This window comes from Pongo pygmaeus, chromosome 1, assembly GCF_028885625.2.
Source record: "Pongo pygmaeus isolate AG05252 chromosome 1, NHGRI_mPonPyg2-v2.0_pri, whole genome shotgun sequence".
Taxonomy (NCBI): domain Eukaryota; kingdom Metazoa; phylum Chordata; class Mammalia; order Primates; family Hominidae; genus Pongo; species Pongo pygmaeus.
The window spans coordinates 13,288,244-13,314,385 of NC_072373.2; the positions used below are offsets into that span (position 1 = coordinate 13,288,244).

At 44.2% G+C, this 26,142-nt stretch overlaps 1 long non-coding RNA gene across 1 annotated transcript in view; it reads left to right on the forward strand.

Moving 5' to 3' along the window:
• LOC129015702 (uncharacterized) overlaps positions 1 to 12,501 on the forward strand; it is a 35,261-nt gene extending 22,760 nt beyond the window's left edge. The window contains exon 3 of the long non-coding RNA XR_010127547.1: positions 11,296 to 12,501. This is a non-coding gene — a long non-coding RNA (uncharacterized LOC129015702). The remainder of the gene's footprint in view (positions 1 to 11,295) is intronic.
• The last annotated feature ends 13,641 nt before the right edge of the window (positions 12,502 to 26,142 follow it).

Here is a 26,142-nt window from a genome sequence, read left to right on the forward strand (position 1 = left end):
ATGATGGCCCTGGTATCAACAGGTGGGTGTGCTCACTTGTAAATGAGACTTCCTGCCCAGGGGTAAGCCAACTTATGTTATTTTAGGATAATTCTATTTAATTAATATAAATATTTTATACCTCACCTCTTCCCAAAATGAACTGGAGATAGCAACCCGTATCTTAAAGGAACTTGATGTTCTGTATGATAAGGAGTCCTGTGTTCTAGAATACTTCATCAAAAGACTGAAACATTTTCACATTAGGTTCCTTTGACCCTGGCCTGAAAGGGAAAGTGGTAAATGAAAGGAAACAGTTTTAAGCAAAACAAACTTAGAGAGAGGACTTGGAGAGCCTGAAGAGTTGGGGAGGGAAGGGCTGCCTTGGGCATCTCTCCCCAGTGGACTGCATGACTCCAGGGGAAGATTAGATCATGGAACTCCCCCTGTACAGACCAGAAGCTGGACATCGAGGTTGAAGTCCATTGTTAGAAATGTTTTTTACCTGTTTTTTGTGATCATCCTAGCTACGAGCTTAGTGGTTTAGGACTCCAAGTCCTAAGCTCTTCCTGCCATTGCTATGCCCCGGTGATACCACTGCAGAATAATACCTCTGTTTGAAAAAGTAAGAAGTTGTCGGTCATGCATTTCATTTTTATAGAACTTTTTCACACAAGCAAAGAAGAAACTGATGTCCTCCCCCAGGGCCAATGTAGCATCAGCTCACTTGTTAACAAGTCCTTTAAAAATGTAAAAAGACTACCTTCTTAGTGAGTTGGCAATTTTAGCAAGGGCTTAACTAGTGATTAGACTCCCTTTGCCATACTGTTTTATTCATTTGCTACTCAAAGATTCAGCCAGGGCTTATAGAGGACTGATACAACTTTCCAGCTATTAAATTCCCCATGAGTTGTATTGTTAACTTTACAAGAATACAAGAATGCACCAGCAGAATCTGACTCCATAGGTTTACAGGCGCCACTTAGTGGAGAGCCGCATTCCCTACTTGGCAAACACAGCATCAGTGGGAAGGTTCACAAGGTCAGGGAGGAAGATCAATCATCTCTTGCTGTAAAGTTCTCTATGGACCAGGCGCTGGTGGCTCACACTTGTAATCCCAGCACTTTGGGAGACCAAGGCAGGGGGATCACTTAAGGCCAGGAATTGAGACAAGCCTGGGCAACATAGAGAGATCCCATCTCTACAAAAAAATTTTTTTTTTAATTAGCCAAGTGTGGTGGCACACGCTTGTAGTCCCAGCTACTTGGGAGGCTAAAGTAGGAGGATCACTGGAGCCCAGCACTTTGAGGTTGCAGTGAGCTATGAGTCCACCACTGCACTCCAGCCCGGGTAACAGAGCAAGACACTGTCTCTAAAAAAAGAAAATTCTTGGCCAGGCACAGTGGCTCATGCCTGTAATCCTAGCACTTTGGGAGGCCGAGGAGGGCTGATCAGGAGGTCAGGAGTTCGAGACCAGCCTGACCAACATGGTGAAATCCCATCTCTACTAAAAATACAAAAATTAGCCAGGTGTGGTGGCGCATGCCTGTAATCCCAGCTTCTCGGAAGGCTGAGGCAGGAGAATCACTTGAACCTGGGAGGCAGAGGTTGCAGTGAGCTGAGATCAAGCCATTGCACTCCAGCCTGGGCAACAGCGTGAGACTCCGTCTCAAAAAAAAAAAAACAGAAAAAAGAAAATTCTCTATTGAGCAACTTCTCTGTTCCAGACACTGTGTCAGGTATCATGGAGGATGCAGAGACTGTGCAACTTGGTCCCTGTCTACTTAGGACAAGAAGGAAAGCACAAAGACGTAAACGAAAACACGAGGCAGAGGAGCATGCTAACCATAGGGTTCTGCCAACACTGAGAAAAATCCATCACTTCTCCAAGATTGAATTCCAGTGAGGCAGTTTGTTCAGCAACTGTACATTGTCATCTTTTGTTTGTCTGTTTGTTTGTTTGAGAAAGAGTCTCACTCTGTCACCAAGGCTGGAGTGCACTGATGTGATCGTAGCTCACTGCAGCTCTCAACCACCCAGGCTCAGGTGATCCCTCTCACCTTAGCCTCCCAGGTAGCTGAGACTACAGGCATGCGTCACCATCCCCAGCTAATTTTTTGTATATCTAGTAGAGACAGGGTTTCACCATGTTGCCCAGGCTGGTCTTAAACTCCTGGGCTCAAGCAATCCTCCCACCTCGGCCTCCCTAAGTGCTGGGATTGCAGATGTGAACCACCATGCTTGGCCTACATTGTAATTATAATGCACATTCCAGCCCTGGCTCTTCACCCCTTCTCTATAAACAGCGAATCACAGCCCTGTTGGAAGTTCTCACGGGAAAGCAGCTAGCGGAGTGTGGGGCCTCAATTGTGTGCCCTTTAAAGAAACTCCACTTATTAACCTCAAACATGAAGTTATTATTGAAAAGGAGAAGACAGACTGCCTGCCTTAACCAAGGGTTGTGTTTGCAGGGTTCCTGTCTGGGAGCTGCAATCAGTAATCAAGACCTGGTTCTAGAGGGCAGTAGTGACACACCCATTCCAAATTGCAGACAGTCCAAAATTACCAGACCCAGGGCTCAGCCCTTTCAGAAGGACACAGTGGGCAGCGTAGAAATAGAAGATGAGTTGAGCCCACTCTGCCGATTGCAGGTCATGAAATTACCAGGTGACACACTGAAACAGAGCATCAAACCCAGGCGAACAGGGGGAGCTTGGAGTAGGAGACTTCACTCTTCACCTGGTCATAGAAGGCGGGCAGTCCCTAGCCTGGTCATGGGGTAATGAAAGCTTGTGCAAGGAACACTGTGTGAAATATTATGCAAAACTCTTCCCCCAAACGAAATGCTGCAAAGGACTTCTCTCCAGACAGAAAATGGAACTAAACCTAGTATCGCTTAGGGTGGAAGTCCAATTCACAAAAACTCCCTTGGTGCTCTTCTGGACACTATAAAATTAGCCCCGCCCACAGGTCAACCCTACAACTGGGTCTGAGTCCAGACTCACAGGCAAGTTCAAGCATGTGGGGCCATCTTTGCCCAAATCAGTGCCCTTTCTGCACTCAGTGCAAACGAGAGTTTTTGTAAGCAGACCTCCTCCAAAGTTTGAAAACCATTCATCATCAGATCTTAGGCTAGACTTCCAATTTAGGGCACTTTTCCTTCAGCCTCCGTGTGGTTTCTTTTTTCTTACAGGCCTCAACTGTGAGAAGATCCGTTCTCACCACCCCTCAGCCCCTCTGCGGTTTGCTCTTGTCCTACCAGCACCCTTCCCCTGCCAAGGATGCCCCTCCCCACTTCCTTACTCTCCCCCAGCCTCTGTGCCGGCCCCAGAACATGAGTACACATGTGAGTGAGCACATGCATGTGTGCCTGAGTGCGCACGCACGCGTGTGTGTGTGTGTGTGTATGTATGTGTGTGAAGTTGCCCCTGAGGTAGAATCTGGTAGATGGGGCAAGAATTCATTAATTCAACTCAATTGATTAGGCACTTACTATGTGGGGAGATACAACAGTAAAAAGACAAAAATCCGGCTGGGTGCAGTGGCTCACACCTGTAATCCCAGCACTTTGGGAGGCCGAGGTGGGTGGATCATGAGGTCAGGAGTTTGAGACGAGCCTGGCCAACATGGTGAAACCCCATCTCTACTAAAAATAAAAAATTAGCCAGGCGTGGTGGCGTACTCCTGTGATCCCAGCTACTCAGGAGGCTGAGGCAGGCAGGAGAATCTCTTGAACCCGGCAGGCGGAGGTTACAGTGAGTCGAGATCATGCCACTGCACTCCAGCCAGGGTGACAGAGAGAGACTCTGTCTCAAAAAAAAAAAAAAAGACAAAAGGCCCTGCCCTCCTAGTGGGTGATGGCCCCTAGGAGCTGTGCATTGCTAAGCAGGCCAGGGAGACAAGGTACCAGCAAGGGCCGCCTCTACAAAACCAGAGAGAGGCCAGCATGTATGCCTCTGGGCGGTGCTGTCGCCCCACTCCCATCCCATCCCAGTGAGGTGCTCTCCTTCCCCTCGGCGCTCCTCTATGGAAGCATTCTTTCTCCCATAGGTATTTGCAGTCTGTGAGGACCAAAGCCTGTGGCAACCTCAACATCACCTGTAGGAAGTTTTTCTTTTAGGAGGAGGTTGTAGCGGGAGGTTGTGGGGGGACAGAGTACATTTTTTCAGGCCGTCACAGGTCCTGAACTTAGGACTGGCCTCTTTCCTTCAGTAGCCACGTTGGCTCTGTGTCCAGGAGAATGATGATTGTAGATCCACGGAATGGCTGTCATGTGTCTCTGTTCAGTACCGTGGAACGCAGTGGGTCCCAGGAAGGTGAGAAAGCCAGGGCTGGGTGTTGAGCTGAGCATGGGGGAAGGAAGAGAGCTGGAAGTTACTGTCGATCAGGTAGGGCAGTGAAGGAGGCTGGCAAAGTTGGTTAAGGTAGGAGGAGCAGGTACTCAAAGGTCACAGAATCACCGGAAAATGATATTCATTGAGTTCACTTGTCACTGTGGTTGGTCATGGGAGGTCGTAGAGAGAGCACACTGAGATGGCTTCCCATTCAAATCCTCCTCCTGTTCATCTCCAGCTGCGTGTCTCCTGATGAATTATTTAACCTCTCCAGGCCTCCTTTTGCTCATTTGGAAAATACTTTTAATTGATACTTATTTTAGAAGGAGGTTGTAGAAATAATGAATAGGAAGGGCAGGACACATTGAATAAGTTTCATAAATAATATGCACCATAATCATGGCACTTAATTCTTACAGCAAGTCTTAAAGGTTTATCTCCTAGGAGGAATTTTAGAGATCTTCCAGTTCAGCGGTTTTCGAACTTTGGCCTGCATCAGAACCTCCTAGATAGCACGTGTGTTAAAACACAGATTTCTGGGATCCATTCTCAGAGGTACTGGTTCAGTAGGTCTGGGTTGGGACCTGAGAATGTGCATTTCTAACTAGTTCCAGGGTGAGGCTGAGGTTGCTGGTCTGGGGACCACACTTTGAGAACCACTGTGCTAGCCTCAATTCCTCATTTTGCAGAGGACGGTCCTGAGGTTCAATCCTTTTAGCGCCTTCCCCATCTGGGAGTCAGCCTCCCAGATCCAGGTCCAGGCCAAGGTCAGGAGATCCAAGCTGGGAGACAGGAAAACAAAGTACAGCATTCAGGAAATGTGAGGATGCAAAAAGCTAGACTCCGGGCAACGAGCCCCAGGGACGGACCCAAGGTTCCAGTGAGAGGAATGAGCTTAACAGACAGCAAACCATTGCTGTGCTCAGGAAGAGAACTGGCCTCGGTGAGGTCCTGAGCCACAACAGTCCACGTGTCTGGCCTCAGTGAGCATGTGTGTGTCAGGGGTGGGATAAGGATTGTGTGGGTGACATGGGAGGGTGAGAACCGAGTGTAAGTGCATCTGTGTGTCAGTGTTTTTGGGTGAGGGTGTGTATTAGTACATGCTTGAATATGTCAGCTTGTGTGAGTGCGTATGTCAGTCTGCTTGGGTATCATCTTGAGGCATCACACACGGGGTGGCTTAAACAACAGAAATGTATTAGTTTACAGTCTGGAGGCTGGAAGCCCAAGATCATGGTATTGAAATGGTAAGGATGGTAAGTTATATATGTATATTTTATCTCAACTAAAAAGACGACTAATTTTTTTAAAAGATCATAGTGTTGGCAGGGTTGGCTTTTCCTGAGGCCTCTCTCCTGGGCTTGCGGATGGCTGTCTTTTCCGTGTCCTCACGTGGCCTTCTCTTTGTGCGTGTTCATGTCCTGATATCCTCTTTGCATAAGGACACCAGTTAGATTGGATTAGGACTCACCCTCAAGATCTCATTTTGATTCAATTACCTCTTTAAGAATCTATTTCCAAATAAGGTTGCATTCTGAAGGACTAGGGATTAGGGATGCAGAATATAAATTTGGGAAGGGGACGAGATTCAGCCCATAACAGCACATGTATACATGTGCACATGTGCATGTGTGTGTACATGTGTACGTGTATGTGCATGTGTGTGATGGGCCCGGGAGCATGAAGAAGGTGCTTTACAGAAGGCCTGGTAATGTTGGGGAATACCTTGAGTGACATCTTTCCCAGCAAGAGTTCTGGCAGATAAGAAATCTGACTTTCTTGTAGCCTCATCCTGGGTTTGCGAGTTTATGAAGAAGCTGAAGAGCTCCATCATTTCCCAGCTAAACATAGTTCTTCAGGTCTCAGGGTTTAAAATGATTTCCTCCTAAGTCAACGCAGCATTTTGCCTCCATTCCAGCAACCCCTTCCTCCAAGCATCGTGATGTGACAGTGCAGCGTTCACAGGCCCACCCCAGCTGATCTGCCCTACGGCACAAGAATAACAATTGGAAAAACTTGGCTTCCCTCTGAGAGCAATGCCAGCTTTGCCCAGGCCAGCCATCTCTGGCATAACTCTGTTCATTTGAGCTTTCCTCATGTATGATCATCCTTGTATGACCCCGAGGCCAGAGTCCCCATTTATTAAAGCTAGGAAAGACATTTTTGAGGCTCTAGTTAGTTTGTTCTTTCATAGTGAAAGAACTGTTTGTGGGCTCAAAGGGGGATGTGGCAATAGGTTATTTCGGGCTTTCGAAAGGCCTGTTTTCCATCTGGAATGGATGTATTACCTAATAGGCCATCCTTTATAGGAACTGAACAAAGACTCGCTGACACAATCTCAACGGTTGGCCGTTCTTGGGGCTAGACAATTATTTTGCTTCTGGGTGCAGCAAGCACAAAAGAAGGGGCCAAGGTACATGCAGACCTTAGTTTGAGTTGGAGAAGGCCTGAGGGATAAACCATCAGGAAAGCTCATGAGTTTTCAGAAGGTTCTGGGGCCATCAGGTTGATACCAGGGTGGATGCACCAGGCTGAGGGCCGATGAACACCACAGGGCGGTAAATACAGGGCCCAGCCCAGGGCCTAGGGACAGTTCCCGCCCACTAAATGTTTGTTGATCAAATGACTGATTGGAGGAATGAAAAATATTATTTAAAGGAAGGCAAATGTGTGTGCCAGGCAGGAAAGAGAGGGCTGGACGTGATGGAGAGAGGTTATAACCAGCTTCCTCTAGAAGGCTCATTGCAGCAACCACAAGGCCTTTGAGAAAAGCTTTTCATCAGGAGACGCCTCAGTCTGCCTAAAATTATGTATTAAGTGTCCATTGTATGCAAAACAGTGGGCGGCAAATAAAACAAGTCCTTTAGAAAATTTCCATTTCCTGCTTATATTTCATACGGAAAAATGTAATTAAAACTGTAGACATAAGGAAAAAGACTGGAAGAAAAATGGAAAAATAATAGTAATTGTACCGGGGTCGTGGGATGATGGCTAAATTTATTTTCTCTTCCTGACTTTCTATAATGCTCTTTCTTGGCTTTAACATCAAAATAGGGATTCAAAGAATCATGATTGTCTGCAGTTGTGATCGCTGCAGTCAACTCAGGACAGGGGTGCCTTTCCTGGAATCCGAAGCTCAGTTCAGAGGATGGGGGGTTTGGTAACAGTGGGGCAAAGACCCCAGCAAGGCAAACCTGAGCCATTCTTGGGACAGGGTTGGTCTTGATGGGGCCACGTCTCCACATGGTATCCCCCACTTGATTTGCTCCAATACCCCCAAAACCTGGCTTCATTTTTTTGCTCCTCTTTATCCTTTTTCCCTTGCTCATTCATTCATCAAACAACTATTAAGCTCCTTCCTATGAACAATGAGTCCCATCAAGCCCTGGGAATACGTAGAATGAGAATTAGGTCCTGGGCTCACCACTTGCAGAGGAAGCAGATATTTAAACAAACGGAGCCAGGCACGGTGGCTCATGCCTGTAATCCCAGCACTTTGGGAGGCCGAGGTGGTCGGATCACCTGAGGTCAGGAGTTCGAGACCAGCCTGGCCAACATGGTGAGACCCCCGTCTCTACTAAAAATACAAAAAAGATCTGGGTATGGTGGCGGGCATCTATAATCCCAGCTACTCAGGAGGCTGAGGCAGGAGAATTGTTTGAACCCAGGAGATGGTGGGTGCGGTGAACTGAGATCACGCCACTGCACTCCAGCCTGGGCAACAGAGTGAGACTCTGTCTCAAAAATAAATAAATAATAAAAAAAAACAAGTGAAGACAGAACAGGAACAATGGAAGAGCCAACAGGCTCTCAGCGCCAGGAATCTGAGCATCAAGGAAGGGAGGCTTCCTGAAGGTAGCTGATATGTTTGATGATAGATGGTAGATGATATGTTTGAAGTGAGTCCCAAAGAAAAGGTAGGAACACAAATAGGAAAAGACTTTCTGCAAAGAAGGAAATCTGTTTGCAAAGGTACAGCTCCAGAAATGCATAGTGGGTCATACACATTGTTTTTAGGAGGAGCTGTGAGGTCATCAGTCTGGAGCCAAGGGTGCAAGATGAGAGGGGAACATGAGTAGGTATAGCCAGGCTTTGAAGGGCCTTGTCTGCCCTACAAAGGTGTGTGGACTTATCCTACAGACGACATTGGGTTGCCTGAGTCTTAAAGTAGCATGAAGACATGGTACCATTGGTTTTATAGCCAGAGAATTCTGGTAGCCATAAATAGGGTAGGGAAGTGGGACCAAGGGCCAGAAGAGTGATGATGAAACCAGGTTGGGTGGTGGGGTGTTGAAAGCCTAAGCTACGTACCCAGCAGTGAGTGTCGACATGATACTGCATTGCTGTGACTTGCAGGTCAGTTGGGAAGAGAATGAGGGTGGGGAAGCCAATGGGTCAATCTCTTCCCTCTGCTAGCACCAAGTTCTGGGTGCTCATCCACTCCCTGACCCACAGCTCTTTGCTGTCTAATGTACCCAGCACCTTGCAGCCACACTAACCTTCCCCAGGCAGTGTCATCTCATCCCTGTTCTCCCCAACCACCTTGTAGAGCATAATTGCATAAAGGCTAAATTCCCCCTTCATTTTAAAAAAATTAAATTATTTATACATTTTTAAAGCTATCTTTTGTTTTAGAGATAGAGGCTCACCCTGTCACCCAGTCTTGAGAGCAGTGGCACGATCACAGCTCACTGCAGCCTCGACCTCCTGGGCTCAAGAGATCCTCCACTTCAGCCTCCCAAATAGCTGGGACCACAGGTGTCCACCACCATGCCCAGCTAATTTTTTAAATTTTTTGTAGAGATAGGGTCTTGCTATGTTGCCCAGGTTGGTCTCGAACTCCCAGACTCATGTGATCCTCTAGCCTCAGCCCCTCAAAATGCTGGGATTACAGGGGTGAGCAACCATACCTGGCCAAAATCCTCTTTTAATGGCTGCATTCCAAGTCCCCTATTCGGCCTTCCCGCTCAGTATTTCCTAGTGTGAAATACCTCCTCCCAAGATACCCTGTTATGTCCTCACAGAACCTGCCATTTCTGCGCTGACACTCTGTCCTCACAGTGTCTCCAAGGGCTGCCCTCCTCTACCTGTGTGAATGAAATACATCCTCCAAGGCTCACCTCCCCTGTGAAACCTCCACCACCAGGGTTTCATAGAAAGCTCTCCCGCTGCTGATTCCTATGGCATTTTTTCCTGACACTCTACCACACTTGTTTTGCACTGTTATTTACATGTTTTGAACATGTGTCATGGCTCACAGTAGAGCGTAAGCTCTTTGTGGGAGAGAAGCCATGAGCATCTCACAGAAGCCAGTATAAAGCTGCCTATGTAGTAGGAGTCAGTAGATATTGATTGACTGTCAATCTGTCCATCGAGAGGCTTATCAACAGTACCTGTCACTCTGCTGTCATCAGTGTGACTGGTGTGCAGTACTGAGAATGGGCCCTGGTCCGAAGCCTCTGCCATTTATCATAAACCCATGACCTCAGGTCAGTCACTTAACCTCTCTGGATCTTCATTTCCTTATCAGTGGCAAAGTTAGAGGAATCAATGGTGGTTAATTCCTTTTCACTTTTTTTTGATCATAGGACCTCCTTTCAAATGTGGACCTGCTTGTGTGCAGTACATGACAGTCAAGCTGCTAGGAACCCAGCCTTCTCCTCCCCCCTCCTCCTCCTCCTCCTTCTCCTCCTTCCCTTCAATCCACTGTAGACTTAGAAAAAAACCTGAAAACTCCCACACTGGGTGGTTCCTTCTAAGACTCAACACCTGCATGGTTACAGGATAGCAAAGATGACCAGTCTCAAGGCTCTAGGTCTGGGCACTGCTATGTCTACATAGGACTATGGCAGGATCTAGGCTAAGGGCTGGGTCAAACCCATGCTCACTAATTATAGAGAAGTAGTTACTGCAAAATTTCCCGAGGAAACCAAAGCTAGGGTTTGGTTTCCACTTAGATTGAGCAACTTCCTTCCAGGGCACTCAACCTTCTCAGCAAAACATTCTCTTTTAATACAGGCAGTCCAATAATACACAAGGGTTGTGATTGTGCATTTGACATTAACATATAAATGCACCTTCAGGAGGAAGCTGGGCCCCTGGTTATTCACCCTGGTGGTGGTGTTTACATGAAGCATTGTCCACTTTAATCATCTTAAAAATCTAGAACAGGTTGAGGTCACAGCTCACGGCCAGTATGGGGGCAAGGGAAGGCTAAGTGTATACTGTGAGATTTGAAGTAAATAGGCGGCTCACACCTGTAATCCAGCACTTTGGGAAGTCCAAGCGGGAGGACTTCTTGAGGCCAGGAGTTTGAGAGCAGCCTGGGCAACACAGGGAGACCTTGTCTCTACCAAAAATATTTAAAAACTAGCCAGACATATTAAGGTGCTTCTGTAGTCCCAGCTACTCAATAACTGAGGTGGGAGGATGGCTTGAACCCAAGAGGTTGAAGGTGCAGTGAACTATGATTACGCCATGGCACTCCAGCCTGGGTGACAGAATGAGACCCTGTCTCTAAGAAAAATTAAAAATAAAGGCCGGGCGCGGTGGCTCACGCCTGTAACCCCAGCACTTTGGGAGGCCAAGGCAGGCGGATCACGAGGTCAGGAGATTGAGACCATCCTGGCTAACATGGTGAAACCCTGTCTCTACTAAAAATACAAAAAATTAGCTGTGCGTGGTGGCAGGCGCCTGTAGTCCCAGCTACTCGGGAGACTGAGGCAGGAGAATGGCGTGAACCCAGGAGGGGGAGCTTGCAGTGATCCGAGATCGCGCCACTGCACTCCAGCCTGGTCAACAGAGTGAGACTCCATCTCAAAATAAAATAAAATAAAATAGAAATTAATAGTATTACCTCAAGTGACAGAGGTTGTTTCACATTTCACTGGTAGCCACCTAAAAATAATTTAAAATCACACTAAAGGGATCTAAGACTTTCACTGCCTGAATCCTCCTTTTCAAAATTGTGTCTCCTCTGCAGGATATCTTAGGCCCCTCTCCTTCCTCCAGCCAACGTCAACCTGCACCCAGCAGGCTGGGCAGGAAGCTCAGTGTCTTCATCCCAGCCAGTCTCTGAAGAGAAACTGGAAACGTTTCCAGTTAACTAAGCCAGTTGCTCCAAAAAGGCCCCCCATTCCTGGGTCACTTTCCTCTGACCTGTTCCTAAGTCAGGTTTGCACTGGTTTGGGGTGGATGGGCTGCAAGAACTGTTTTCAGATTTCCCAGACCTCGCTCTCTCCTTTTCGTAAACACCTTGACCTAAATTTCCCATCCACTGCTTGCTGGTCAGCACTCCATTGACAATTTCCAACTTCAGCTGTTCCTAAAGGAACAACTGGGGTCCAAGATAGCCCATTGGACCTATCTGCCTTAAACAGTAGAGTTCCTGTTCTCTCCTCTGGGGTGGTTGTCACAGGAACTCATGGCAACCAGATCTTCCCCAACAGAGGAACTTCTCAAAGTTGTGGGTGGTTATCAGGGCCAGGCAGAGGCTATGCTGTTGTATATAGTGATGCCTCTGGGGGATTCACAACGAAAGAACCATGAGTGGGTGTGTGGGTGTGTGGAGAGAGATAGAGAGACGAGACAGAGAGAGCACCAAGAGACTTTTGTCACGGTAGCCAGGAATGGACTATTTTGGGTTATTTTGAGTTGGAATCTCACTCTGTCACCCAGGCTGGAGTGCAGTGGTGCCATCACAGCTTACTGTAGCCTCTAATTCCTGGGCTCAAGCAATCCTCCCACTCCAGCCTCCCAACTGGCTAGGACTACAGGCTTGCAGCACAGACGCGGTGGCTGTGCACCTGTGGAGTTCAAGACCAGCCTGAGCAACACAATGAAATACAAAAAATACAAAAATTAGGCGTGGTGGCATGCACCTGTAGTCCCAGCTATTTGGAAGACTGAGGCAGGAGGATAGCTTGAGCCCAGGAGGTGGAGGTTGCAGTGATCCAAGATGGCACCATTGGACTCCAGCCTAAGTGACAGAGCCAGACCCTCTCTCAAAAAAAAAAAAAAAAAAAAAAAATCCCCAGCTTTTCCACTTAGTGGCTATAAGATCTTGCTGATTTAAGATATTCAGCTTCTTGGAGCCAAAGTTTCCCCATCTGTAAAATGGGAATGACAATAATAATACCTACCTGATAGTGGTTTTGATGATTACACAATGTAATATGTATAAACGGCCTGGCACATTGCAAAGCCCTGTGTGTTTTAGTCATTGCTTTTATTACGCTGCGCCTGTCTCCATGGTTTTACCCCCAACTTTAACATGAACAGATTGTTTAAAAACTTATTTTGAAAGAATTTTAACCTTACAGAAAAGTTGCAAGAATAATACAATGAACTCCATATACTCTGGATTCACTGATTGTTAATATTTTGCCATGTTTGCTTTATCTCCCTCTCTTTTTTCTTTCTCTTACTCCATATATACCATCATTATAGTTATTATTTTTGCTAACCTATTTAAGGGTTAAGTTGTGGGTATTTTGACCTTTTACCTCTAAGAATGAGGAGGTTCACTCATGTAACCACAGTAAAATGATCATATTCATGAAATGTACCACTAATACAATACAATGATTAAATACACAATCCAACTCAAATTTCCCCAACTGACTCCATTATAATGCTTTTTAAAGAATTGTTCTTCCCTGTTCTGGGATCCAACCCAAAATCACATGTTGCTTGCAGTTGCCAGGTCACATGCATCTCCTTTAATCTGGAATAGCTCCTCAGCCTTGCTTTGTCCTTCGCGCTGAGCTGTTTTTGAAGAATGCAGAGTGTGTAGATGCCCCTCATCTGGGCATGTCTGATTTTGCTCCTCGTGATCCCGTTCAGATTATGCACTTCTACAGAAGGTTACACAAGTCCTGTCTTCCTCAGCGCATCCTGCTGAGAGGCACATGATGTTCGTTTTCATCTATGGGGAGATGCTTTGACACTATAAACATCCTGTTCCTCACACACCTGCACCCAGCAGCTTCTAGACAGATGGGTAAGCGGTGCACTCCATGGCACGGGTGCTGGGCACCTGGAGTTTGGCCGCCCGCGCCCTCAGCCCCGAGCCCTCCCGCCCTTCCTCGCATTCTGCTGCACTCCTCTCTGACTTTCAGGACGGGGCCTCCTTCTCGTGCCCCTTCGCCACCAATCACAGGGACTCCGTAAATTGACATTTGAATGTCAGCTTGAAATTAATAAAAAATGTGTGACCTAAGGTCTGCATATCTTTTCAAGGGTAAGTGCTTCAGCAGAAGTTTCTTTGACAAGGATTTCGTTTATAGTTCACAAGGGTCGGGCCTCAAAGGACACAAATATTTTTTCTATCTGCCTAAGGGCAATTCAGACTGAAAAAAGAAAAAAAAAAACCCTGAAATGGTGTGGAGGAGGGAGGGAGAAAAGAGAATTAAATATGCATATACCTCACAAGCCCGCCACGCTCCTGCATATGGTGTCTATGGTAGCAGGCGGTAAAAGACCACCTCGTTAGAGAAAGCGATAACGTAGAATGTGGTGGGCAGATACTCAGGCACTTATTCAATATTGACCAAGAACCTATTGTGGGCTGGTACTGCTCCTACTCTAAGAGCTGCGTTGATCTCAGTGAATTAAACAAACTCCTTGTTCTCATGGAACGTATATTTTAGTGAGTGCTAACAGGCAATGAACAAATATCATCCCCACACCACCCCTCCACACACACACAGACACCCATCAAGGGAGCAGTAAGTGAAGGGGTATAGGAAGACAAGCAGGTGGGGAATACTTTGCACAGTCAGACATAATAAACTAGGCTGGGTTTGGTGGCTCATGCCTGTAATCCTAGCAGTTTGGGAGGCTGAAGGGGAGGACTACTTGAGGCCAGGAATTTGAGACCAGCCCTGGGCAACATATCGAGACTCCATCTTTACAAAAAATTAAAAAACTAGCTGGGCATGGTGGTGCACACCTGCAGTCCCAGCTACTTGGTGGAGGCTAATGAGGGAGGGTTGTTGAGCCCAGGATGTCTAGGCTGCAGTGAGCCATGGTGGCACCACTGCACTCCAGCCTGGGTGACAGAGTGAGACCCTGTCTCAAAAAAAAAAAAAAAAAAGTCATAAACTAGATTTACAAACAGGATATGAATAGACTTTAAAAACATAGTCAATTGACCAATGATTAGCATTATTAGCATTTATGATGCAAAGACAGAACAACTTTATACAGAACTATATTCCTGAGTGCTGTTTCCACATGGGGATTTCTGGTGGTAGCAGGATATTAAGCAAATAATAGAGAACCTTTTCACTTCACCTCTGGCTGAGCCACCCCACTTTGTTGAATGTACTAGAACTACCTTGATTTAAAAAAAAAAAAATATATATATATATACCCATTTCCAACTAACATACTGTTTCCTGAAAATAAAGCTCTACTCCACACACACACACACACACAAGAAGAAGATGGCTTCTGGGAAAAGATCTTTTCTCCAGGAAGCTAAAAATTGGAATGACCAAAGAAAGCACCTTTTCAGCCTAACAGAGACCATTAGTGAGGCTGGCAAGAATCCAAATTTGGAATCTACATCCATTGAATCTAAGGTCTCCTGTCTTTCTCAGTGTCCTTCAAATGACTTTCAAAATAAAGTCTTATTTTGGCAAAGGCAAAAAAAATACATAGTCAATTGAAAGAAGGGTGTAGAATAAAATTGATGGCATCATATTACTTATGAAACTTAAAAACACATATGCAAAATGCTGCTATACATAGTTCAGGTAAACACATGTCTAAGGACATGTATATAAACATGGTAGCATGTAAACCTAACGGAAGTGAGAATGGAAGTTTGAAAGGGGAACAGGGGAAAAAATAATGAATAAAACAAGAGAAGCTTTGTCTGCATGGATAATAGGGGACCAGGAATTGAAGTGTAGGATTATTTAAGTGAAAGTAAAAAGAAAGATCCAAGAAACAATGGGGAAGGAAGGAGATTTTGCTGCCAAGAATGAGGAAATGAATCTACTTTTCCTTCCCTGCTGCATTTGGGACTAGGTCTGCCAGTGAGCCTCCAGGCTTCTCCTTCTGCCCCATGAGGCTGTCTCAGGGCAGCACAGCCTGCAAATCTGCCACTGCCAGGGGGCAGCAGGGGCAAGCATGGTGGCAAGAGGCAGTGGGCAGGCATGAGGCAGCCTCTACCAGCCTGTGGCCGCCTTCACTGGATCACACAGCTCTGGTTCCCAGTTCAGCTCCGTTATCTACTGTATATGTGACCTTTGGGCAAGTTGCTTTATTCTCTGAAGCTGTTTCCCCATCTGTGAAATGCGACTAATAATATCATAATAGTAAGCCCTTCACAGAGTGGTTGTAAGGATTCTGTGGGCCAGTGCATGTAAAGCCTCCATTGCAAGGCTGGAACTAGAGCCCATTCTTGGAAATTCTTAGTTATTAACATTCTTCTCTTTTTTGCTTTCCTGAAATGACTGCCAAACTCAACTTAGTCCCAGCACATCATTCTGCATGTTCAGAACATGTCCAAGCAAACTACAGGCAGGCTACTGGCAACCTCTGCCAAAGGATACCTGTGGCTTTCACTTTTTTTTTTTTCTTTTTTTGAGATGGAGTCTGGCTCTGTCGCCCAGGCTGGAGTGCAGTGGTGTGATCTCAGCTCACTGCAACCTCTGTCTCCCGGGTTCAAGCAATTCTCCTCCCTCAGCCTCCCAAGTAGCTGGGATTACAGACCCCCACCATCACACCGGCTAATTTTTGAATTTTTAGTAGAGATGGGGTTTCACCATGTTGACCAGGCTGGTCTCGAACTCCTGACCTCAAGTGACCCGCCCGCCTTGGCCTCCCAAAGTGCTGGGATTACAGGCATGAGCCACCGCACCTGGCCGGCTTTCACTTTTTAAACACACCACACCTGACTCTTCCTGATCAGCCCCCAGGATCAGGGGTTACGGAATGCTCTTGTACAAACCTCACCTGATCATGTTTCCATGCAAGAACGAGAGGAAACCCAACGCTGTTCTATGGATCTCTTCTCTGCAAAGCTATTGAAATGCTGGTGTTTATTTTTCAATATGCTGTGCTCAGGACAGCTTCTTTTTTCTACACATTTGACATAGAATCACATAAGGAACTGAGTCAAAACCGCAGGGAGAAAGGGTGTCTGCTCACTCGTGTGTGTGTGATTGTGTGTGCATGTGTGTGTTGCAGGTGATCTTATTCTAGGTGGTTGCTGAATTTCCATCTCCAGATTTTCATGGCACCTTTAGCTCAACTCAGCCCAGGCCGAGTAGGTTTGCCAATGTCTGTGCCTGATGTTGGCAGGATGGCTTTGGCAGGAATTGTGAGCACAGTTTTGAAACCTGTACTTATCAGATGGCACCAGATTGCAGTGTGGCAATAATTACAGGACAATTCAGAGTTTTGCCGGGACAAAGGGTGGAGCAACTCTGCGGTTGAGATTGCAGAGCAGCCAAAACTGCCCCACCCGCGGTGTGGTGGGGAACAAGGGGAGGACGGGCCCCCGGGAAGAGCGGCGCGCACAGCTGCGAGTGTCTACCCTCGAATGCCTACCTCAAAAGCACAAGCAAACAAGGGTAACCCCTGGGGCTGTCCCCATGGAGATCTGCACAGGATGCTAAATTGTGAACCCCTTGCAATTAGGGACCATGCCTAATTCATCTTGTTCTCCCAGAAACTGGTAGTAGGGCCTGCCCAGCGTAGCTGTTCAATAAGTATTCATAAAATAAAATAAAAGCTTTCACATCTTTTTGCAATGCAGCCAGCTAAAATGAACACTAGATCTTAGGCACTCTTAACTGCCACCTTATTGGTTTCTTGGTGTGTGTGTGTGTGTTTAGACAAGAGTCCCACTCTGCCGCCCAGGCTGGAGTGCAGTGGCGCGATCTCAGCTCACTGCAACCTCCGCCTCTCGGGTTCAAGCCATTCTCCTGCCTCTGCCTCCTGAGTAGTTGGGACTACAGGCGCCCGCCACCACGCCCGGCTAATTTTTGTATTTTTAGTAGAGACAGGGTTTCACCATGTTGGCCAGGCTGGTCTGGAACTCCTAATCTCAGGTGATCCACAAAGTGCTGGGATTACAGGCGTGAGCCACCGCACCGGCCCCTTATTGGCTTCTGATCTCTTTCTTTTTTTTTTCTTCCCTTCAGGATTGTAAACTGCAGTTTCCTCCCAGATGCTATTTACACACACGTTTTGCCAGCTTAGCACTGTGTTCCTGTTCGCGTCGGTGTAGCACTCACACACCTGCAAAATGCCTCTAACAATTCATTCTTCATCTCAGTCTTCAAAGCAAGGTCGTTGGGGCATCTCTAGTCTCCACTGCAGGCTGCAGGTGGGAGTTAGAGAGAGTGTGAGAAAAGTTCAGTTGTCCAGGGAGAAGAGCGAAGGGACCCATCTCTCTCTTGCCACTTGGGGTTCGTCTTTCTTCACCCACTAAGTCAAACTCCCTGAAGCTTAACAAAACAAGAATGATTTCTTCTGCTCTCTTTCGCATCTGGTCTTCTAGATCATTTTGTTCTTCCAAGTAGCTGCTGACAAGCTGCAATTCATTTTAGGCAGATACAAGTTGCATGAACCCCAGGTACTGAGCCTTGTGTCCCTGGCAAACTTTTCAAACTGAGTTTGACGTTGATGCCTTTCTTTAGAATGAGCACCTGTGTTTGCCACCTGAATCAAACATTATTACAAACATGTATTTACACATAGAATATTAATCTTAAAAATTCCTCCCAATGTTTTATCCAGTTTGGAGCCAAAAGAAGTTCATTCTCTGTGTTTATTTCTCTCTCTTGATAAACTGCATTTATCAGAGGAATTTTGTCTTTTTAGTCGTTGTCTTGCCAAAAATAGTAACTGAGTGACTATTCCTCTTATAAACTAAAAAATTCAAACACCTCCCCACCCCCCCCAACAAATGACTGAATGGACCCTCCTCTCGGTCAAGGGGATCCAAGCACACCTGAAAAACTAGCTCAGGCCATGGTGGGAAGGGAGGGTTGGACATGCCCCATTTACCCTCCTCCCTTTGGAGTTTAGGCACAGCTGACCAGTATTAACATGCCATTAACGCTCTTAAGACTGATAGAACAGACTCTTTGTAACAATAAGATACCAAATTCCAACCTGACTCCAACATCACATGACAGATAGCAGGCAGGCCTTGAAGGAAATTGGTTTACGCCCCCCACACAAAAAAAAAAAATATATATATATATATACATACATATATATACACACATACATATATATATATATGTGTGTGTATGTATGTATTCTTTTTTTAGCAACCTTGGGCAAATTACTTAGCCCATGTCGTCCTGATGACCTCTGTAGAATCGTTGTGAGGATTAAATAACTCCATTTATGTAAAGCTCACAGAATAATGCCAGGGACTATGGTAATCACTCAGAAAAAAAAAAAATGCAAGCTGGTGGGGCATGGTGGCTCACACCTGTAATCCCAGCTCTTTGGGAGACCAAGGCAGGCGGATCACGAGGTCAAGAGATCGAGACCATCCTGGCCAACATGGTGAAACCCCATCTCTACTAAAAATATAAAAATTAGCTGGGCGTGGTGGTGTGTGCCTGTAGTCCAAGCTACTCAGGAGGCTGAGACAGGAGAATGGCTTGAACCTGGGAGGTGGAGGTTGCGGTGAGCCAAGATCACGCCACTGTGCTCCAGCCTGGGTGACAGAGCGAGACTCCGTCTCAAAAAAAAAAAAAAAAAAAAAAAAGCAAGCTAATATCACTTGAACTTGAAAGATGGAGATGATAATGCCTACCTGATAGGAAAGTCGTGAGGAAGATTAACATTTAAACACCCAGCACATACTAGATACTAGGTCTAACTCAGTAATGCTTCCCTCCTTCCACACTTGTGACTTGGATATACTGGAACATTGACTTATCAGGAGTATCTACAGAAGCGGATAATGTGGGTGAGGGTTAGAGCACATGAAAGGTGTTGTCACTCATAGAAGCTATGGTCCCAGGTGCTCTCAGCCCGTCATTCTCTCTGGCTTCTCATGACAGTTTGCCTCCTGGCCTTGCTGTTCAGTGGAGCAGGCTCATCTGGGGTGTGGGACTATATTCTCTCTTTGATGAACCTCTCTCTGTAGGGTGGCTTTATCAAGAAGTCCTAGCCTGGACTCTGAGTCCCTAGGATAGTCCAGCTTCATCTGGAAGTACTATCCATCCTCCAGAGCAGAGGTCAGCAAAACTCTCCTTACAGGGCCACATATTGAACATATTTGGCTTTGCAGGCCATACGGTCTCTACTGCTATTACTCATCTTTGGCATTCTAGCTCTAAAGCAGCTGTAGACGATCCCTAAATGAACAGGCATGGCTGTGTTCCAGCAAAGGTGTATGTAGTGGCACTGAAATTTCAATTTCATTTCAGTTTTGTATGTCATGATATAGTATGCTTCCCTTGATTTTTTTCAAACAATTGAAAACATACAAACCATTCTCAGCTTATAGGCCACACTAAAACAGGTGTGGACCTAAATTTGGCCAATGGGCCACAGTTTTCTAACCCCTTCAGATCCCCTCTTTCAGTGTAGAGGATTTCTCTTAAAAATGCTTTCATTGTTTATTTTTTATTCTCATTCGATGTCAAATGTAACACTAGCTTTATAGGCTAATCATGTTGTATTCCCACTGACAACTTCTCCTTGAGTAGACAGGATTTTGGCTGTGACATTTGTATGTCTGTGAACTATGGTACTGACTCATGTGATAATGGACTTTAGCAACTTTGAGCTTTTTATTCTCTTTTTAAGGAATCCTTCCTAACTCATTTTATGAAGCCAATATCACTCTGATACCAAAACCAGGAAAGGACATGAGAAAAAAAAAACTACAGACCAGTATCACTGATAAACATAGATGCAAAAATCTTCAACAATATACTAGCTAACCAAATCCAACAGCACATCAAAAAGATAATCCACTATGATCTAGTGGGTTTCATCCCGTGGATGCAGGGATGGATTAACATATGCAAGTCAACAAATGTGATACATCAAATAAACAGAATTGAAAACAAAAACCATATGATTATCTCAATAGATGCAGAAAAAGCATTTGATGAAATTAAGCATCCCTTTATGATCAAAATCCTTATCAAACTAGGCACAGAAGGGACTTACCTCAAAATAATAAAAGCCACATATGACAAACCACAGCCAACATCATACTGAATGGGGAAAAGTTGAAAGCATTTCTCTTGAGAACTGGAACAAGATAAGGATGCCCACTTTCACCACTTCTATTCAACGTGGCACTGGAAGCCTTAGCCAGAGCAACCAGGCAAGAGAAGGAAATAAAGGACATCCAAATTGGAAAAGAGGAAGTTAAACTATCGCTGTTCACTTATTATATGATCATATATCTAGAGAACTTTAAAGACTCCTCCAAAAGACTCCTAGATTTGATAAACCAATTCAGTAAAGTCTCAGGTTACAAAAATCAACGTACACAAATCAGTAGCACTGCTATACACAACAACCACCAAGCTAAGAATCAAATCAAGAACTTAATTCTGTTTGCAATAGCTGTAAAAAAGAAAAAAAAACCCTAGGAATATACTTAATCAAGGAGGTGAAAGATCTCTACAAGGAGAACTACACAACACTGCTGAAAGAAATCATAGATGACATGAACAAATGGAAACACATCCCATGCTCATGGATCCGCAGAATCAATGTCATAACAATGACCATATTGCCCAAAGCAATCTATGAATTCAGTGTAATTCGTATCAAGATACCAACACTATTCCTCATAGAATTAGAAAAAACAATCCTAAAATTCATATGGAACCAAAAAAGAGCCTGAATACCCAAAGCAACCCTAAGCAAAAAGAACAGATCTGGAGACATAAGATTACTGGACTTTAAATTATACTACAAGGCCATAGTTACAAAAACAGCATAGTACTGGTATAAAAGTCAACACACAGACCATAGAGAACCCAGAAATAAAGCCAAATACTTACAGCCAACTGATCTTTGACAAAGCAAACAACACAAATTGGGGAAAGGACATCCTATTTAATAAATGGTGCTGGGAAAACTGGATAGCCATCTATAGAAGAATGAAACTGGATTCCTCTCACCTTATATAAAAATCAACTCAAGATGGATCAAACACTTAATTCTAAGACCTGAAACCATAAAAATTCTAGAAGATAACTTAGGAAAAATTCTTCTGAGAATTGGCTTAGGCAAAGAATTTATGACTAAGACTCCAAAAGCAAATGCAACAAAAACAAAAATAAATAAATGGCACCTAATTAAACTAAAAAGCTTCTGTACAGCAAAATAAATAATCATCAGAGTAAACAGACAGCCCACAGAATGGAAGAAAATATTTGCAAACTATGCATCCAACAAAAAACTAATATCCAGAATCTACAAGGAACTCAAGCAAATCAGCAAGAAAAAAACAAATAATCCTATCAAAAGTGGGCAAATTATATGAATAGACATTTCTCAAAAGAAGATATGCAAATGTACAACAAACATATGAAAAAATACTCTGCTAATCATCAGGGAAATGCAAATTAAAACCACAATGACATACCACCTTACTCCTGCAAGAATGGCTATTATTATTTTTTTTTATTTAATTATTATTATACTTTAAGTTTTAGGGTACATGTGCACAACGTGCAGGTTAGTTACATAAGTATACATGTGCCATGCTGGTGTGCTGCACCCATTAACTCGTCATTTAGCATTAGGTATATCTCCTAATGCTATCCCTCCCCCCTCCCCCCACCCCACAACAGTCCCCAGAGTGTGATGTTCCCTTTCTAGTGTCCATGTGTTCTCATTGTTCAATTCCCACCTATGAGTGAGAACATGTGGTGTTTGGTTTTTTGTCCTTGCGATAGATTACTGAGAATGATGATTTCCAATTTCATCCATGTCCCTACAAAGGACATGAACTCATCATTTTTTATGGCTGCATAGTATTCCATGGTGTATATTTGCCACATTTTCTTAATCCAGTCTATCATTGTTGGACATTTGGGCTGGTTCCAAGTCTTTGCTATTGTGAATAGTGCCACAATAAACATACGTGTGCATGTGTCTTTATAGCAGCATGATTTATAGTCCTTTGGGTATATACCCAGTAATGGGACGGCTGGGTCAAATGATATTTCTAGTTCTAAATCCCTGAGGAATCGCCACACTGACTTCCACAAGGGTTGAACTAGTTTGCCGTCCCACTAACAGTGCAAAAGTGTTCCTATTTCTCCACATCCTCTCCAGCACCTGTTGTTTCCTGACTTTTTAATGATTGCCATTCTAACTGGTGTGAGATGGTATCTCATTGTGGTTTTGATTTGCATTTCTCTGGTGGCCAGCGATGGTGAGCATTTTTTTCATGTGTTTTTTGGTTGCATAAATGTCTTCTTTTGAGAAGTGTCTGTTCATGTCCTTCGCCCACTTTTTGATGGGGTTGTTTTTTTCTTGTAAATTTGTTTGAGTTCATTGTAGATTCTGGATATTAGCCCTTTGTCAGATGAGTAGGTTGCGAAAATTTTCTCCCATTTTGTAGGTTGCCTGTTCACTCTGATGGTAGTTTCTTTTGCTGTGCAGAAGCTCCTTAGTATAATTAGATCCCATTTGTCAATTTTGGCTTTTGTTGCCATTGCTTTTGGTGTTTTAGACATGAAGTCCTTGCCCATGCCTATGTCCTGAATGGTATTGCCTAGGTTTTCTTCTAGGGTTTTTATGGGTTTAGGTCTAACGTTTAAGTCTTTAATCCATCTTGAATTAATTTTTTTATAAGGTGTAAGGAAGGGATCCAGTTTCAGCTTTCTACATATGGCTAGCCAGTTTTCCCAGCACCATTTATTAAATAGGGAATCCTTTCCCATTTCTTGTTTTTGTCAGGTTTGTCAAAGATCAGATAGTTGTAGATATGCAGCGTTATTTCTGAGGGCTCTGTTCTGTTCCATTGATCTATATCTCTGTTTTGGTACCAGTACCATGCTGTTTTGGTTACTGTAGCCTTGTATAATAGTTTGAAGTCAGGTAGTGTGATGCCTCCAGCTTTGTTGTTTTGGCTTAGGACTGACTTGGCGATGCGGGCTCTTTTTTGGCTCCATATGAACTTTAAAGTAGTTTTTTCCAATTCTGTGAAGAAAGTCATTGGTAGCTTGATGGGGATGGCATTGAATCTGTAAATTACCTAGGGCAGTATGGCCATTTTCACGACATTGATTCTTCCTACCCATGAGCATGGAATGTTCTTCCATTTCTTTGTATCCTCTTTTATTTCATTGAGCAGTGGTTTGTAGTTCTCCTTGAAGAGGTCCTTCACATCCCTTGTAAGTTGGATTCCTAGGTATTTTATTCTCTTTGAAGCAATTGTGAATGGGAGTTCACTCATGATTTGGCTCTCTGTTTGTCTGTTATTGGTGTATAAGAATGTTTGTGATTTTTGTACATTGATTTTGTATCCTGAGACTTTGCTGAAGTTGCTTATCAGCTTAAGGAGATTTTGGGCTGAGACAATGGGGTTTTCTAGATATACTATCATGTCATCTGCAAACAGGGACAATTTGACTTCCTCTTTTCCTAATTGAATACCCTTTATTTCCTTCTCCTGCCTAATTGCCCTGGCCAGAACTTCCAACACATAGGTTGAATAGGAGTGGTGAGAGAGGGCATCCCTGTCTTGTGCCAGTTTTCAAAGGGAATGCTTCCAGTTTTTGCCCATTCAGTATGATATTGGCTGTGAGTTTGTCATATTATTTTGAGATACGTCCCATCAATACCTAATTTATTGAGAGTTTTTAGCATGAAGTGTTGTTGAATTTTGTCAAAGGCCTTTTCTGCATCTATTGAGATAATCATGTGGTTTTTGTCTTTGGTTCTGTTTATATGCTGGATTGCATTTATTGATTTGCGTATATTGAACCAGCCTTGCATCCCAGGGATGAAGCCCGCTTGATCATGGTGGATAAGCTTTTTGATGTGCTGCTGGATTCGGTTGCCAGTATTTTATTGAGGATTTTTGCATCAATGTTCATCAAGGATATTGGTCTAAAATTCTCTTTTTTGGTTGTGTCTCTGCCCGGCTTTGGTATCAGGATGATGCCGGCCTCATAAAATGAGTTAGGGAGGATTCCCTCTTTTTCTATTGATTGGAATAGTTTCAGAAGGAATGGTACCAGTTCCTCCTTGTACCTCTGGTAGAATTCGGCTGTGAATCCATCTGGTCCTGGACTCTTTTTGGTTGGTAAGCTATTGATGATTGCCACAATTTCAGAGCCTGCTATTGGTCTATTCAGAGATTCCACTTCTTCCTGGTTTAGTCTTGGGAGGGTGTATGTGTTGAGGAATTTATCCATTTCTTCTAGATTTTCTAGTTTATTTGCGTAGAGGTGTTTGTAGTATTCTCTGATGGTAGTTTGTATTTCTGTGGGATCGGTAATATATCCCCTTTAAACTTTTTATTGCGTCTATTTGATTCTTCTCTCTTTTCTTCTTTATTAGTCTTGCTAGCGGTCTATCAATTTTGTTGATCCTTTCAGAAAACCAGCTCCTGGATTCATTAATTTTTTTAAGGGTTTTTTGTGTCTCTATTTCCTTCAGTTCTGCTCTGATTTTAGTTATTTCTTGCCTTCTGCTAGCTTTTGAATGTGTTTGCTCTTGCTTTTCTAGTTCTTTTAATTGTGATGTTAGGGTGTCAATTTTGGATCTTTCCTGCTTTCTCTTGTGGGCATTTAGTGCTATAAATTTCCCTCTACACACTGCTTTGAATGTGTCCCAGAGATTCTGGTACGTTGTGTCTTTGTTCTCATTGCTTTCAAAGAACATCTTTATTTCTGCCTTCATTTTGTTATGTACACAGTAGTCATTCAGAAGCAGGTTGTTCAGTTTCCATGTAGCTGAGTGGTTTTGAGTGAGTTTCTTAATCCTGAGTTCTAGTTTGATTGCACTGTGGTCTGACAGACAGTTTGTTGTAATTTCTGTTCTCTTACATTGGCTGAGGAGAGCTTTACTTCCAACTATGTGGTCAATTTTGGAATAGGTGTGGTGTGGTGCTGAAAAAAATGTATATTCTGTTGATTTGGGGTGGAGAGTTCTGTAGATGTCTATTAGGTCCGCTTGGTGCAGAGCTGAGTTCAATTCCTGGGTATCCTTGTTAACTTTCTGTCTTGTTGATCTGTCTAATGTTGACAGTGGGGTGTTAAAGTCTCCCATTATTATTGTGTGGGAGTCTAAGTCTCTTTGTAGGTCACTCAGGACTTGCTTTATGAATCTAGGTGCTCCTGTATTGGGTGCATATATATTTAGGATAGTTAGCTCTTCTTGTTGAATTGATCCCTTTACCATTATGTAATGGCCTTCTTTGTCTCTTTTGATCTTTGTTGGTTTAAAGTCTGTTTTATCAGAGACTAGGATTGCAACCCCTGCCTTTTTTTGTTTTCCATTTGCTTGGTAGATCTTCCTCCATCCCTTTATTTTGAGCCTATGTGTGTCTCTGCACGTGAGATGGGTTTGCTGAATACAGCACACTGATGGGTCTTGACTCTTTATGCAATTTGCCAGTCTGTGTCGTTTAATTGGAGCATTTAGTCCATTGACATTTAAAGTTAATATTGTTATGTGTGAATTTGATCCTGTCATTATGATGTTAGCTGGTTATTTTGCTCGTTAGTTGATGCAGTTTCTTCCTAGCCTCGATGGTCTTTACAATTTGGCATGATTTTGCAGTGGCTGGTACGGGTTGTTCCTTTCCATGTTTAGTGCTTCCTTCAGCAGCTCTTTTAGGGCAGGCCTGGTGGTGAGA